Source organism: Ctenopharyngodon idella, chromosome 14 (genome assembly GCF_019924925.1).
Source record: "Ctenopharyngodon idella isolate HZGC_01 chromosome 14, HZGC01, whole genome shotgun sequence".
Lineage (NCBI taxonomy): Eukaryota > Metazoa > Chordata > Actinopteri > Cypriniformes > Xenocyprididae > Ctenopharyngodon > Ctenopharyngodon idella.
In genome coordinates, this window is record NC_067233.1 from 31,443,320 (window position 1) to 31,461,874 (window position 18,555).

General features: G+C 36.2%; 1 long non-coding RNA gene across 1 annotated transcript; it reads left to right on the plus strand.

Moving 5' to 3' along the window:
• Positions 1–7,387: 7,387 nt before the first annotated feature.
• Positions 7,388–18,229, plus strand: LOC127494475 (uncharacterized). The gene is made up of 2 exons (XR_007924888.1): positions 7,388–8,050; positions 17,521–18,229. It is a non-coding gene; the product is annotated as an uncharacterized LOC127494475 (long non-coding RNA).
• The last annotated feature ends 326 nt before the right edge of the window (positions 18,230–18,555 follow it).

Consider the following 18,555-nt stretch of genomic DNA (forward strand, 5'->3'; position numbering starts at 1 on the left):
ATTACTGCTTAATCAGGTAATCATTTATATTCCCGAATTACTATTATATTTGAGGAATGTAACTCATTTCCATTCAGTTTAGCCTGTTTCCACTGACACACACACACACAAAAAAACCTTGTGTTTGAGAAAGTGACTGACATGGCTATTTTGGGATATTTAAAGAGATTAAGGTCTACATAAAGTGAATCTGCAGCTTTAAAGGGATAGTTCACTCCAAAATGAAAATTCTGTCATCATTTACTCACCCTCAAGTTGTTCCAAACCTGTATGAGTTTCTTTCTTCTGTTGAACACAAAAGAAGATATTTCAAATTTTGTTGGTAACCTGTTGCACAAAGCCGGTTTCAGTTTCTACCCAGGTAAGTTCAAGATTAGTTTGAGCGAACTCTGGTTTTTCAGGCTCATGAAGGTGGATTGGTTTTTAGCGGGTTTCATTGCTATGGTTGCTTACACTACACTTCTCCGGAGCAGGTTTTATTCTGGGTTAGAGATCGCAAACTCAAACTAGACCAATCAGCTGTGAGTAAAGTGACATGTATCTGATGCAACAAAGCCTGTCCCCCTGTATCTCTTGCTCCAAATGAAATCAGTTTATAGTGAAAATATTTTACAGACAAAATTGCTTATCTTTTGCTGCTAATTATTTATTATATTTATATTATATGAATTATAATTATGTATAATTCATATAATATATTCATATAATAATTATATTAACTGACAATATTAAACTGCTTTTAAATTAAAATATAATACATGCATTAAAATATAAAGCTTTAAAACAGGTTAAGCTTACATGTATTCTTTTGAGCTGTTTGTTAAACTATGTAAATTATATGGTCTATTTGTTTGATTCACATGCATTGATATAGTCAGATATTTTCTTTCAGCTCCCTTCTCAATTGTTCATTGCAGCAGCAGTATTTATTTGTGCTTTGTAAATGCATTTAATTTCATGATATTTTTCATAACGATCTCTTAATCTTCAGAAGAGTAGTGAATCTGTTCTATGTGACTGGTTGTTTGCCGCACGTCACACTTTCAGGTGTACGCGCTTCAGAGTTAATCGCAAACTCTGGATTAAACCTGAGTTGACAGAGAAAGTTTATACAGAGCGTTGTAAGCCCGTTGAACCTGATCTAAACCAGGTTGAATTTATATGGATTTGTCAACTCCAAACCTACTCTGAAACTCAGAGTTTGTTCAACTAGCTTTAAGCAACAGGCCTCAGACAGTTGATAGTGACCATTGACATCCATATTTTTTTCATTGATTTTTTTTTTTTTTTTCATATTAAATTTTCATTGAAAAAACCTAATCCTTTTATTCTTCAAGATAAACTTAAAAGTTTAAGGCAACCAGCTGGAGGAAATTTCTGAGTTTTCTCAACTTGGTGTTGTATAACAAGTTAAATTTACAACAAGTTGAGAAAACTCAAAAATCTCCTGCAGCTGGGTGCCTTAAACTTTTAAGTTTTCCCATCTTTTGATATTTTACAGTGTACTTAACAATCACTAAAAGGGTAGATACTATATAGATACTTAACCTGATCCCGTTAAGTATGAATGTGATCCGGACATCATCCGGCATGTTGATGTTATCATGTGACCTACGAAGTTATCACAAGCGCAACAACTTAAAAGATATGAGTGACAAGGTTTAATTCACCTATATCTTGATATTGATTAAACTGGCTCATTTTGTGGTCTTGTTGAAGAAACAGCTGCCCATTTATTTTGTCACTGAGGATAACCAATACATTTTGGGTTAATTTAAGTTCTTATATTTTTAACCCTATTAATCTGACACACAGTTTTATCCTTAAAGATAATATTTTTATTATTATGAAAACCCAAAATCAGGATCTCTTGAATATGTTGTTAATTTCTTTATTTTATATGCAAAAAATTTCATCCACAAGCAAAACTGGTTTAAATCTCCTTTATGTTTTCCTCTTTTTCTTGTTAAATTTAACTCTCGTTTCATCCTTCAGGCTTATAAATAAAAACAAATTAAAAAAAAATATGCATTATGATAAATTATTCAAAGATATTTAACCTTGTCATTGTGCTTTTTTTCTGGGTATGTAATATCATACTATGATGTATGCAAACCTGTGATATTTATGTTTATTTATCATTATTATTGCTCATTGTTAAAATACAACCATGGTATTTTCCCTGATCTTGTATGTAATTACAAGTTCTGTAATAAAAAAGATATGAGTGACAGGTGCACTAACACCTTATAGCACCAGTAACTAGACAACCTAGTACGGTTTTCCTCAGCGTTTGCAATGTCTGCACAAAGGAGACGTCGGGCAGCTGCTCGAAGATTTCGCCTTTGGAGAAGACTGTTGATTTTATACTCTAAAAATGTAAGTATCACTACTTAAAAATTAAGATTACCCCAGAATGAATTGCATTGCTAGCCCACCCCAACACTTACGCACAATAATAATGATAAATGCTGACCAATACTTAATTATATTACTTTTTTTACTGAAAATTATATGTTTTAGTAAAACAGGCAAAATGCTATTTGTTTTGTCATATGACATGCATGAATACACAGCCAAGGTGAATACATCTCAATTTTCAGTCAATAAATGAATGCATGAATTAATAAAATAATTATATTTTATTTACTGACAACAATAGGAAACATGAATAAATGAGTAAAAGAATGAATAAAAGTAACCATCACAATAAATAAATACATATACAAGTCAACGACACATGAAACAAAGCTTTATTTAAACATTGTTCTAACAATCATGTATTTACAGGCGGTGAACCCCACATCCTACTGACATCTCGACACAGCTGTGCCAATTCTGCAGCTTTATTTTGATGAAACAGCTGACCACCGTGCCCACCTTTGCCTTTCTTTGCCATCCATAAATGATGTTTTATTAACAAAATTCGGGAGGAGCAGGTTCAGATAATTAACCTAATTAGCACAGGTGGAGAGCATTCAGTTAATCAACTCAACCAATAACAAGAGGTATGAATAAAGCAGACTTACCTCTGTTCATTTGAAAGTTTATCAGCATCCCCCCTTCACCCTATCTCCTCACTTCTAGTTTTATCTATTTTTACCACACCGGGGGGAGTACTCTGAGTTTGGGCCAATATTCCGAGCTCAGAGGCCTCCCCTCCAGACAGCACACCAAATACGCATAACTTTTATTCTATTGAATTATATGTACATGTGAACTCATGAATGTCCCTCATTGCTGACCCTCACTGACATTGCATTTGATTATTTTTGTTAATTTCAATATTGATTCAACATCAGTGATGTAGAATCAATCATAGTGTAACACTGATTCAACAATATTACCATTGATTATTTTTGTTACTTTTAATATTGATTCAACGTATGTGATGTAGAATCAGTCATAGTGTAATGTTGATTCAACAATATTACCATTGATTATTTTTGTTAATTTCAATATTGATTCAACATCAGTGATGTAGAATCAATCATAGTGTAATTTTGATTCAATAACATTACCATTGATTTTTTGTTGAAATCTCACCATTGTTTCAACAGTAATTGCAGGTGCAAACGTGATATTGAACCAACATCATCACAACATCATAACACTGATTCATTTTTTTGATCAAAGTGATCTTAATCTTACTAAAAAGATCAAATCCAAGATTGGATTATGTGATCAAATCCGATTTCAGAATTCTTTTTTCTTATGAACAACCCATTTTCAAGATTTGATCGATTCTCACAGCCAAAATCTGATCAGATTACATTTGAACAACTGGGCCAAGATTACTAGATTTTTACAATTAAATTAAATTTGTTAATTGTTGGACATTAATGTCACGTGTGGGTGTTGTAGTATTCAGTGCACGACAAAGGAGATATCTTCAATAACATTTAATGGAACACTAGGAACAGGAAAATCACCAGGAAATTATACCACAAACACCATGTAACTTAAACAATACAGAACAAAAACTGGACTGAAACTGAAGGCTTAAATACACAGCAAACAAGGGGTTAACGAGACTAAATTAACAAGACACACCTGAACTAAAGACACTAATTAATCAGTAACCAAGGAGACAAACAAGTGGCGGGAAACTGAGAACAAAGGAGAACATGTGACCAAAGAAAAACAAACTCATACATGGATAGAGCAGGGAAGATGTAGGTACTGTCTCCTATGCCATCCAGTCAGCATAATATCATGCTATAGAGCACTCTCCTTCAACATACGTACTTCATGGACAGACCCAAGCCACTTCACAATGCAGAATGTGATGATAAGGTCAGCGTTACCCACAAGTTGGATGTTGTTGCTGTGCCTCCCCTACCAGTTGACATACTCCCAGATAGCAAGCAATCATTGAAACAATGTTGAGTCAATGTTGATGCTTTAATGCTAATTGCATTGAATTAACGTTAAGTGTTGTTACTTCAGTATCACTTTTACACCCTCAGTTAATGTTGAAGCAATGTTGAGATTTCAACCAAAAATCAATGGTAATATTACTGATTCAACATTACAAAGTGATATTTTTTCATTATCACTTTTGCACCCTCAGTTACATTCATTGACAGAAAACTAATCATTGTTATTGTTTAAATCTCGTTTTCCTGATTTACCAAGAGTACCATGTTTTACCATGACTAATATCAATCTAGCTTACTGAAGCGTGCAACAAGTGTCTCATAGCAGCCGCCGAGCCAACGCAGTGTAGCATTATTACAACTTTCAACACACAAATGTATCTAATATGATGAAACAGTGCTGCGTTACCCCACATACTCATGACCGGAAGCAGCAGAAGCACTCGTCTGCAGCATAATAAAAGAGGTGAAAAATTCAAAGTGTGCCTTTAAAGTGATTGAATAAAGCGTATGTTTTTCTACATTCTTAAAAATGTATCTTGTTTCAGTAATATTTATTAGGAATTTCCTGAATAAAGTTCTAACATCATTTAACAGTTTTTTTGAAGTGCAAGAGACATGAACGTGAGCAAGAATGTCACACTTCACACATAGCCCATGTCTTGCATCCATCAGTGCTTGCAGAACACATTGCTCCTTTAGTAGGAGTGAAGGCAGATGAAGATGAACAATTTAAATACAAACCCGATTCCAAAAAAGTTGGGACACTGTACAAATTGTGAATAAAAAAGGAATGCAATAATTTACAAATCTCATAAACTTATATTTTATTCACAATAGAATATAGATAACATATCAAATGTTGAAAGTGAGACATTTTGAAATGTCATGCCAAATATTGGCTCATTTTGGATTTCATGAGAGCTACACATTCCAAAAAAGTTGGGACAGGTAGCAATAAGAGGCCGGAAAAGTTAAATGTACATATAAGGAACAGCTGGAGGACCAATTTGCAACTTATTAGGTCAATTGGCAACATGATTGGGTATAAAAAGAGCCTCTCAGAGTGGCAGTGTCTCTCAGAAGTCAAGATGGGCAGAGGATCACCAATTCCCCCAATGCTGCGGTGAAAAATAGTGGAGCAATATCAGAAAGAAGTTTCTCAGAGAAAAATTGCAAAGAGTTTGAAGTTATCATCATCTACAGTGCATAATATCATCCAAAGATTCAGAGAATCTGGAACAATCTCTGTGCGTAAGGGTCAAGGCCGGAAGTTATTTTTGGAAAACTGGGACGCCATGTCATCCGGACTAAAGAGGACAAGGACAACCCAAGTTGTTATCAGCGCTCAGTTCAGAAGCCTGCATCTCTGATGGTATGGGGTTGCATGAGTGCGTGTGGCATGGGCAGCTTACACATCTGGAAAGGCACCATCAATGCTGAAAGGTATATCCAAGTTCTAGAGCAACATATGCTCCCATCCAGATGTCGTCTCTTTCAGGGAAGACCTTGCATTTTCCAACATGACAATGCCAGACCACATACTGCATCAATTACAACATCATGGCTGCGTAGAAGAAGGATCCGGGTACTGAAATGGCCAGCCTGCAGTCCAGATTTTTCACCCATAGAAAACATTTGGCGCATCATAAAGAGGAAGATGCGACAAAGAAGACCTAAGACAGTTGAGCAACTAGAAGCCTGTATTGGACAAGAATGGGACAACATTCCTATTCCTATACTTGAGCAACTTGTCTCTAGACGTTTGCAGACTGTTATAAAAAGAAGAGGGGATGTCACACAGTGGTAAACATGGCCTTGTCCCAACTTTTTTGAGATGTGTTGATGCCATGAAATGTAAAATCAACTTATTTTTCCTTTAAAATGATACATTTTCTCAGTTTAAACATTTGATATGTCATCTATGTTGTATTCTGAATAAAATATTGAAATTTGAAACTTCCACATCATTGCATTCCTTTTTTATTCACAATTTGTACAGTGTCCCAACTTTTTTGGAATCGGGTTTGTAAAAAAAAAGGCTGACATTGATTATAATTTGAGTTGTTGTCAACAGCATAATCACCTGACCTGGGACTTGATGTTATCCTGTGCTTTAACCCCTGCACCCTGATTATTACTTAATCAGGTAATCATTCATATTCTTGAATCACTATTAAATTTAAAGAATGTAACTGATTTCCATTCAGATTAGCCTGTTTGCACTGAAATCACAAAAAAAACAACCAAACAAAAAAAACATCTTGTGTTTATTGAGAAAGTGACTGACATGGCTGTTTTGGGATAAAAGACTGCAATCCAAAAAAAAAAAAAAAAAACTTTACTAAACAAGAGACAGTTCTTTTAAAGCAAGCAAAATATATCAGCTGTGAAAAAAAGTAATGTCTGGAAATCTGTTTGCGATGAATTCTATATATATAATAATATTATTACTGCTTTTGTTTTGTCCTTTACATAGCAACAAACTAAACATAACTATTTACAAATATGATAGGAGGTGTTAGCAGTCTAGAAATGATACTGGTTTGATCCAAAAGACTATTATAATGGTTTCTTCATTATATTTAAAGAAAAAAAAAAAGGCAATTCTTGTTAGCAGGTCCTCAGCCCAAGCACAAGGTCAACACTTCACCACAATGGTAATCTCCAAAAAACATAAACATAACAAAAACTTTTACATAATAGAACATTAAACTGTAAGAAGTCTCTCCATATTCTCCAGAAACAATGGTGTTAAATCAAAATAAATTGTTTAAAGTGAACAGCATATATATATATATATATATATACACACACACACAGTGTATATCAATATCGATATATATCCAAGTAATAGATGTGTCTTCTTTGAAACACAACATTAATCTGAAGTTAAACCTGCCTCCTGGTAGGTTTAATTTAAGCCTCAATTTAGTCCTGGACTAGCTCTAGTCTTCCTCCAGGAAATCAGCTTATTAAACTCTACACTAGACTAAGTCTTAGGAACCTGGGTGTGCTCTTTGATACCAATCTTTCATTTGAAGGCCATGTTACTAGCATCTGTAAAACCGCATTCTTCCATCTTAAAAATATATCTAAACTACGACATATGCTCTCAATGAAAAATGCAGAACAGTTAGTTCATGCGTTCATGACCTCAAGGCTAGATTACTGTAACGCTCTACTGGGTGGTTGTTCTGCTCGCCTGATAAATAAACTACAGTGCATACAAAATGCAGCAGCTAGAGTTCTTACTAGAACTAGGAAGTATGACCATATTAGCCCAGTTCTGTCAACACTGCATTGGCTTCCTGTTAAACATCGTATAGATTTTAAAATCTTGCTAATTACTTACAAAGCACTAAATGGTTTAGCTCCCCAGTACCTGAGCGAGCTCCTAATTCATTATAGTCCTTCACGTCTATTGCGATCTCAGAATTCAGGCCAGCTGATAATACCTAGAATATCAAAATCAACCGCAGGCGGTAGATCCTTCTCCTATTTGGCACCTAAACTCTGGAACAATCTTCCTAGCATTGTTCGGGAAGCAGACACACTCTGTCAGTTTAAATCTAGACTAAAAACGCATTTCTTTAACCTGGCATACACATAACATATTACCAATTTATATTTTCAAATCTGTTAAAGGATTATTAGGCTGCATAAATTAGGTCAGCCGGAACCGGGAACACTTCCTAAAACACCTGATGTACTCGTTACATCAGAAGAAGAATGGCATCTACGCTAATATTAGTCTTTCTGGTTATCCCGAGGTTCACCGTATTCAACCGGATCCAGGCCGTATCCAGGTGAGACCAAGGACCTGCGCCTTGACACGACCACAACGCAGCCCTGAAGTATCAGTAGAGATTGAGTCAACTAGATCATCCACTCTGAGGGCCTCATCGACACGACAGCCACGACACAGTTCCTCAACAGCCGTGATGAATACAATCCTCAATTGGATGGAACTGGAATAAATACTTTGAATGTTGCGATCCTGTCGGACTTATGATAGCTACCTGAATCGTAACAAAGCACTGTTGGCCAGAGGAGAACTGGCCCCCCGACTAAGCCTGGTTTCTCCCAAGGTTTTTTTCTCCATTTAAACACCTATTTGTCACTTGTCTGCCACCTGTCTGCCACCTGATGTCACCTGATGGAGTTTGGGTTCCTTGCCGCTGTCGCCTTTGGCTTGCTTAGTTGGGGACACTTGACATTTGACTTGACATTTGATATTCAACAGTGCTTTGATCTGCCTGCATTGACACTATTCTTTTAAGAGCTGCTGTGCAGCCAAATAATGTACCAGTTATCAATGTAAAGCTGCTTTGACACAATCTACATTGTAAAAAGTGCTATATAAATAAAGGTGACTTGACTTGACCAAGTCTAGGACTATTTTAAACCATGACAGAGAAAGCAGATTTCTTTTAATCTGGTTTAAAGGGCCATGTTGTTCTAGGACTAGGCTTAATCTCCGTCCGGGAAACCGCTCCGGTATGTTTGACTACTGAATTTTGGCAACAGATTACAAGCAATATTATTAATTAAATTCAACAAATAGAATTAAGTTAGAATTAATCAAATGAATTCCTTAGATGTCAACCATTTAAATGAGTGAAATTTAAACAAAAATAACAGACAGACATCAAAGATGAATTAAGAACTCTTTATTTTTTATTGCCAACATTGAAGACACCTGATGATAACAAGCAGAATCACTGAAGGAATGAGAAACACAAGAATTAACAGAGGTTTAGATGTTGAAGTTGATTTGATTGAAAATGTTTGGTCACTATTATGGTGATCAGTGTTTAATTTAGTTGGGCAGTTTGACTCTTTGCTTTTTATGTCAGTTTGTGGGTTTTTGTAATGGTGTTTGCTAATTTTACACATTTTGTAACGGAGCTGTACTCAGGCAGGGATCCATATGCAAAGCTTTATTGAAAGGTGAGCGTAGTCGTACAGGCATGGTCTAACAGGAACAAATAGGAACAGCAAGGTACAGGCAGAGTCGTGGTCGGGATACAGGCAGTAGATCAGGGCAGGCAGATATCGTTCACAATTCAGATAACAACAAACAGTCCAAAGGCAGGCAGCAGGGAATCATAAACGTTAAACAGACAGGATCGGTAACAGACAGGCAAACAAGATATAAACGCTCAGAAATGTACACAATGTGAAACAAGACTTCGCCCTGAGGTGGTGTGTGTGTGAGTCTTTTATAGTCCAGGTGATGATCTACAGGTGTGTGTGGCAATTGGTGATTGGTGTGGAATGTGTGCATGTGACTGGTAGGGAGGATTATGGGAATTAGAGTCCAAGAACAGACGGTGATCATGACACATTTTTAATGGTTGACTTTTAAGGAATTAATTTGATTAATTATAACTCAATTTTTGTATGTTGAATTTAATTAATAATATTGCTTGTAATCTGTTGCTACAATTTTATTGAGTAGATAGAGCGTATTACTTTTTACAGTGTATCATGCTTTCTTCTTCATTCTTATTTCAAAGAACCCAAAGGAAAAAAGGCAGTAGTCTGATGTAAGAAAAAAAATTTTAAAACCTGAACCGTTGGACCATCTGTAGTTATAATGACATCAGACTTCTGAAGCTAATTTTATTTTTAAAGGTTGTAACGCTTTTGTCCTATTTCTCCCCTTTCCTTTTTTAAAGAATGATCTTTTCTATCTTTTTGTCATTGTGTTAAACTGTTAAATAAAATAAATTGACTCAACTGCTGGTATTTTAAAAGGTTTTCTCTAAACTTTGAAATGGTCAGGAATTTGTTGACGCACCATTGAAGTGTAGTTGAAATATTAATGTTGTTTCAACATTAACTTGATACATCAGATGGCAACACTGTTTTGTTGTCATTACATTTCACTTGTATTTTCAGTGTTCAACAAAAGTGAATTAGAATCAACATCACATTGTAACATATATCAAACAATATTACCAAATATTATTTTTTGTTAATTTCAATATTGCTTCAACATCAGTGATGTACAATCCATCATAGTGCAATGTTAATTCAATGCAATTAGCAATGACACATCCACACTGATTTAACATAGTTTCAGTGATTACATGCTATCTGGGAACTGTTGTCTGCAGCATTGTTTTTTTTTTCTTTCTCCACCTCGATGATATGTAACTGCAAGTTGTCATAGGAGATTTAGTCTCTTAGCCCCACTTGTAGCTCTTTCAGTCACGTAAATTTTGCTTTTACATTCCATCTCCGTTATCACGAAACCCCAACAAACACAGCTCCGATCACGCCGCCCTTCATAGAACATTGTGCTAAAACTTAAACGGGCTTCTCTTTGTGTTTGTGATGTCTTCACATGAGTGACATAGAAACCTGTCAGGTTTTGTTTAATTTATAACGATTTGGTGTAGTGACACACATATGTGTCAGGGTTATACATAGTATGTCAGGGTTCTGTCACTTCGTTCTGGTTTATTCTTGGTTTTCTGACAGGGCCCTGACACTATTGTATCGCATCGTCTTTGTGTGTATGTGCGGCTTGGAGTGTGCTCAAACCTTGTACGCTCTCATCCACATGCTTTGTTTTATGTGCAAAGCGTGGTGTTCTGTCACTTCAGTCTGATTTATTCTTGGTTTTGTGACAACTCATGTGTTTTCTTGTCTTTTTGTGAACATGCGGCTTTGAGTGTGCCCAAGCCATGCACTCTCTCGTCCATCCGCATGCTTTGTTTTATGTGTGGAGTGTGGTGTTCAGATCACTCCTGTCTAGTTCAGTTTTGGTTCAGTGTTGTGGTTCAAACATTCATGCACCATATTTTCTTTGTGAGCACACAAGCCGAGTGTTTGTGGTTTGTTTTGTATCTTTGCTCATGTCCCTAGTTGCCAGCTAGTCTAGTATGGTTATCTTCTGTCTCTTCATTGTTTTCTAATTTTATTTCTGTTTTGTTTTGCAATATCACAGGTCTTTTGTTTTCCAGCCATGTTGGTTGTAGCTTTGATTTCTGTTCTTGTTGTTAATAAAGACTTTCTAAAAAATCTCCAGCTGCTCTGCGCTTGAGTTCTGTATGCAAATCCTGACATAGGACATACATATGATTTATATTTATAATTTATATTAGTCCCCAAGTGAGCAAACTCCATGTGTTGTTGGATAATGGAAGGGGGAAAATCTTGGGAGAAACCAGGCTACACCAGTTCTTCTCTGGCTATACAATACAATGTCAGTAATAAGTAGATATGTTATTGTGTAATTGTCTTTGAGGTCGATCTAGGACTGAATGGTAAAATTAGTGGCAGCTGAAGTGACGTCTTGGACTTTCCACGTAACAATGCTTTCAAACTCATTAGGAGGTAGCAGCTATGCTGTCCATAGGTATCATTAATGTTGGAGAATCCTCCACCATCTTTTATCATGGCTGATTTTGTCCCCACCACTATAAGAAAGCCTTTCTTCTGTTTAAAATGGGGAAAAATAACTTGTGGCAGAGATAAATGTGTTTACTGCGTGTGATCAGTGGCAGGTCCTGTAGTTCCAACTCTGCTCCAGTGGTGTCACAGAATGAACTGCATACAAAGCTCTGGATATACATCTGCTTAATACAGTTCTAATAACCCTGAGGCACTTACAGTGAGAAAACAACAACAACAAAGAAAACTGTCTACTGCATGGAAATGTGAGCAAACCAGTTACTTAAAATTTAAACATTTATTGTTGTTATTTTTATTATTATTATTACTATTAATAAAAGGCCAGTGTTTTTCTTTAGAGATAACATATATGCTTAAACATTGCTTGTCTTTATACTTCTTCCTCTTAACACTCCCCCCCCCCCCCCAAACATAAGGGCGTCCGTTTGTTCCTGGGCAATGTGCCAGTCATCCAGCGACCTGCTGTTCTTCTGATATTACATTCCTCTGGCACTGACTGTGCCCTGCCTGACGCCAGCGCTCCACAAGAACTCACAAGTAAATATTTCCAGCTGTCAGTGCTGTTATGCTCTCTAGTGAGGTCATTCATTGTATTCTCACACATTTACAATGTTTGAAAAGGGTTCAGTCTGTTTATTGCATTCAAATGTATATCTTATCAACTATTAAACTTATAAGTTTTGTAGATTATCATGCTTTCTTGCTTGTGATGGTGAGATAAAGTCAAAGTAGGGTAGTTCATAGTAGAGGTCACTTATTTTCCAATAAGACTTTGGTTTATAGTGAATGTAGGTTAATGCAGTTTTGGTGCAAATTATTTATTCGCTGCTGTAAAATCTTAACACATTAATGCAAACAAGTTTGAGCTAAAATAATAATAATAATAATAATAATAATAATAATAATAATGTATGGCAATGTACTTCAGTATATAATAAATAAAAGTACATGTATGTCCTGTTTAACCGAATTTTAAATGGATGAAATCATTATCAAACACGATCATCAGTCTCCTGAGGTGACAGTAGAGTTTGTAAGTCCATCTGTTTAAATATGAAGGATTTACAGATCAAGAACAATTTTTTTGGTAGGTTGTAACAGCACTCATTGTACTTGACATTAATTTACATCATTTAGACACTTCAATTTCATCCATATACAAGATTTTATAAAAATTTGATACAGCAGAGTATATAGCAGAGTTATAGACATTTAAATAAAAGCTGTTGCAACACTCCTCATTCTTCCCTATACATGTATATGAAAATACTTAATTAAACTATTAAATTAAACTATTATTTCCTTTATTATTTCCCCATTATTTGTGCTTAGTTTAAGTCTTGTTGATGTCAGGCAAAGCACTCAACTGGAAGCACAGTGAGTCTTATAGAGTGTTTGCAGGATCCTTACAGCACTATTATGACATCTAGTGGTAGAGATGAATAGTTTATACCACTCCCCCAACCCACTATGAATTTTAATTAAAAGAAAAAAGTTAATTCAGTAATTAAGAGCCTGCAAATCAATGTCAGTGATAATGCCAGAATTAAACAGCCCTACATAAGTTTGGTGCATCCTAACTCAATATTAATGCTTTAATGTCAAATGTGCATTTCTGTGTGATTGCTTTGGTGTTCTAGGTGGTTATACTAATAGTTCTAGGTATTTACTAATAGTAAGTCCAGTCATCTTGAAAAGTAATAGCTCCTCAACATGATTTTTTTTGCATCAGCCACATCTGTTGTGCAGACATTAATAGGCTGACCTGTTGGATATTACATACATTATCATCCAGGGCCACATAATCAATAATTGCAGACCATGGCATCACTTGTATACATGTATGACCTGTGCCAGGCTAAACACAAGCAGATTGAAAAAAAAAAATGCATTCTGTTATGTAACTATAAGGTTTTAAATCAGTTAAAGGAGACTTCAAAATGTGTATTGTTGTGGGAAAATGGGTTGGATTATATTGAGCTGAATTTTGAGCAGAAACTCAACCTAAAGATTATTAAATATTGCTGTGGACTAGTGATTAGTCTCATGAATCAAACTAAAATAATAATAACTGGACACATAGCCTTTGAAAAAAGAAAACAGCATTTTCTTCTTCTTTAAAAAAAAAAAAAAAGATGCATATTTGCTTTTGTTGCTATGAAACATGGTTAATAATTTGATTTTATTTAGCATTGTTTTTTCCAGCCCTGCTGTCTACAACCCTATCAGAACAGACCTATTTTTATTGTGTCAGAAACCATGTAGAAGGGTTCCTGCACATACATTCCTATTCTATTCTGTACAATGTCAGGAGAAGGTACAATGTCAGGAGAAGTAATTTGCTCTGGCCCCCTTCCTGTTCGTCGGAGTGATGAGATAGTTAGCAGATTATCATCACTCAATGGCTGGCTGTCTAAGTGGTGTCCGCAAAATAATATAGGTTTCATAGATAATTGGAAAAGTTTTTGGGGCAGACCTGACCTGTTAAAAAGAGATGGTATTCATCCCTCCCGGGATGGTGCTGCTCTTCTCTCTAGTAATATGGCACATAGTCTTAGAACTGAAACATGACAAACTGGGGCCCAGGTCAGAAAGCAGACAGACTGGTTAAACCGACCGTCTGCTAGCTGCCTCACGTTACAGAAGTCAGAAAATTCAGATAACTCTCAACACATAGAAACTCTTACACCTAGATATTTTCAAATAGAGACTGTGTCTGTACCCCGAATTAGTAAAAACAAAAAACTTCCAAACCCATTTAATGGTAAAAATTTAATTGATGTTCAACAAATAAAAAATAGAGATAATAATGCTAAACAAATGATAAAACTCGGGTTGTTAAATATTAGATCCCTTTCTTCAAAATCACTTATTGTTAATGATATTATCAAAGATAATAATCTAGATGTGCTGTGTTTGACAGAAACTTGGCTAAAACCGGACGATTACATTACTTTAAATGAGTCTAGTCCTCAAGGTTATGATTATCGACACAATGCCCGTCAGAAAGGCAAAGGGGGAGGTGTTGCTGTAATCTATAGTAATATTTACAGTATTAGTCAGAAGTCTTTCAAATATAATTCCTTCGAAACTATGGTACTTTACGTAACATTATGTAAGTTGACATTTGTGCTGGCTACTGTATACAGGCCACCAGGACACAATACAGACTTTATCAAAGAATTTGCTGACTTTCTATCAGAGTTAGTACTAGCTGCAGATAAAGTCCTTGTTGTTGGTGATTTTAATATTCATGTAGATAATAAAAAAGACGCATTAGGATTGGCATTTGCAGATATTCTAAACTCTATTGGTGTTAGACAACATGTGTCAGGACCCACTCATTGTCGTAATCATACTTTAGATCTAATATTGTCACATGGAATCGATATTGATGCTGTTGAAATTCTGCAGCAGAGTGACGACATCTCAGATCATTATCTAGTCTCGTGTATACTACATTTAGTCAAGGCGGCTAAACTGCCTCCATGCCATAAATATGGTAGAACCATCACTTCTACCACTAAAGATTGCTTTATAAATAATCTTCCTGATCATTTTCATCGCCTTAGCATACCAGACAGCTTAGAAGACCTCGATGTTGCAACAGAAACTATTGCCTCTGTCTTTTCCAGCACATTAGACTCAGTTGCTCCTTTGCGTTTAAAAAAGATTAAGGAAATTAATCCAATGCCATGGTACAATGACCACACTCGGGCCCTAAAGCTAGCAGCCAGAAAAATGGAGCGCAGCTGGAAGAAATCAAAACTAGAAGTATTTCGTATTTCGTGGAGAGAGAGAATGATTGAGTACAGAAAGGCCTTAAAATCTGCTAGATCTGCCTATTTTTCTAAACTCTTAGAAGAAAATAAACACAACCCTAGGTATTTATTTGATACAGTGGCTAAATTAACAAGAAATAAAGCTTCAACTTCTGATGTTTCCAAAGAGCACAGCAGTAATGACTTTATGAACTTCTTTACTTGCAAGATTGATAATATTAGAGAAAAAATAATAACCATGCAACCGTCTACTACAGTATCGTGTCAGATAGTGCATTGTAGTGTCCCTGAGGAAAAATTCAATTCATTTACTGCTTTAGGAGAGGAAGAATTGTCTAAACTTGTTAAATCATCAAAATCAACAACATGTATGTTAGACCCTATACCGACTAAGCTATTGAAAGAAATGCTTCCAGAGGTCATAGACCCTCTTCTCAATATCGTCAATTCATCTTTATCATTAGGATACGTACCAAAAACTTTTAAGCTGGCTATTATTAAACCTCTTATTAAAAAACCACAACTTGATCCTAGAGAATTAGTCAATTACAGGCCGATCTCAAATCTCACTTTTCTGTCAAAAATACTAGAAAAGGCAGTATCATCACAGCTATGTTCCTTTTTAGAAAGAAATGGTATCTGTGAGGATTTCCAGTCAGGATTTAGACCGTACCATAGTACTGAGACTGCTCTCATTAGAGTTACTAATGATTTGCTCTTATCATCAGATCGTGGTTGTATCTCTCTATTAGTGTTACTGGATCTTAGTGCAGCATTTGACACTATTGATCACAATATTCTTTTAAATAGACTCGAAAATTATGTTGGCATTAGTGGAATTGCATTGTCATGGTTCAAATCATACTTATCTGACCGTTATCAGTTTGTAGTAGTAAACGAAGACATGTCATATCGATCACAAGTTCAATATGGAGTACCACAAGGCTCAGTACTAGGACCGTTACTGTTCACTCTGTACATGCTACCCTTGGGAGATATCATTAGGAAGCATTGCGTTAGTTTTCACTGTTACGCTGATGATACTCAGCTCTATATTTCTTCGCGCCCTGGCGAAACTTACCAATTCACAAAATTAACGGAATGCATAGCTGATATAAAAAATTGGATGACCAGTAATTTCCTACTACTAAATTCAGAAAAAACAGAGATTCTAATTTTTGGACCAAAAACTTCTTCACGTAATAACCTAGAATATTGTCTAACACTTGATGGCTGCTCTGTTAAGTCTTCGTCGTCAGTTAGGAACCTGGGTGTGCTTTTTGATACCAATCTTTCATTTGAAGGCCATGTTACTAGCATCTGTAAAACCGCATTCTTCCATCTTAAAAATATATCTAAACTACGACATATGCTCTCAATGAAAAATGCAGAACAGTTAGTTCATGCGTTCATGACCTCAAGGCTAGATTACTGTAACGCTCTACTGGGTGGTTGTTCTGCTCGCCTGATAAATAAACTACAGCTCGTACAAAATGCAGCAGCTAGAGTTCTTACTAGAACCAGGAAGTATGACCATATTAGCCCAGTTCTGTCAACACTGCATTGGCTTCCTGTTAAACATCGTATAGATTTTAAAATCTTGCTAATTACTTACAAAGCACTAAATGGTTTAGCTCCCCAGTACCTGAGCGAGCTCCTAATTCATTATAGTCCTTCACGTCTATTGCGATCTCAGAATTCAGGCCAGCTGATAATACCTAGAATATCAAAATCAACTGCAGGTGGTAGATCCTTCTCCTATTTGGCACCTAAACTCTGGAACAATCTTCCTAGCATTGTTCGGGAAGCAGACACACTCTGTCAGTTTAAATCTAGACTAAAAACGCATCTCTTTAACCTGGCATACACATAACACATTACCAATTTATATTTCCAAATCCGTTAAAGGATTATTAGGCTGCATAAATTAGGTCAGCCGGAACCGGGAACACTTCCTATAACACCTGATGTACTCGTTACATCAGAAGAAGAATGGCATCTACGCTAATATTAGTCTTTCTGTTTATCCCGAGGTTCACCGTAGTCAACCGGATCCGGGCCGTATCCAGGTGAGACCAAGGACCTGCACCTTGACACGACCACAACGCAGCCCTGAAGTATCAGCAGAGATTGAGTCAACTAGATCATCCCCTGTGAAGGCCTCATCGACACGACAGCCACGACACAGTTCCTCAACAACCGTCCATACCAGCGTGATGAATACGATCCTCAATTGGATGGAACTGAAATAAATACTTTTAATGTTGCGATCCTATTGGACTTATGATAGCAACCTGAATTGTAACAAAGCACTGTTGGCCAGAGGAGAACTGGCACCCCGACTAAGCCTGGTTTCTCCCAAGGTTTTTTTCTCCATTTTAACACCAATTTGCCACTTGTCTGCCACCTGATGTCACCTGATGGAGTTTGGGTTCCTTGCCGCTGTCGCCTCTGGCTTGCTTAGTTGGGGACACTTGACTTGACATTTGATATTCAACAGTGCTTTTGATCTGCCTGCATTGACACTATTCTTTAAGAGCTGCTGTGCAGCCAAACAATGTACCAGTTATCAATGTAAAGCTGCTTTGACACAATCTACATTGTAAAAAGCGCTATATAAATAAAGGTGACTTGACTTGACTTGACTTGACTTCTATAGGAGCTGGACACTACAAGAAGTTTAGTCTCTTTGTCAGTACAATAATAATGAAAAATGCTTTACCTTCTCCCTTTTCTCTATCCTCACCATTTCAGTGAGCCTTTGCCAGTGCCTGTTTTCTTTACTGCCCAATGTTCATTCACTGTCACAGCAGAAAAAATATTTTGCACTTATTCAATTTCTAGTCAAATTAAGTCAGCTTGTCCTTTGAGGACAGTAAGTCAAATACGTTTACCTTTATTTATCCAGACCAGATAGGCAGGTGAACTCGTTACACTGTGCTCAGAATGGCAGATCACGTGTGTCA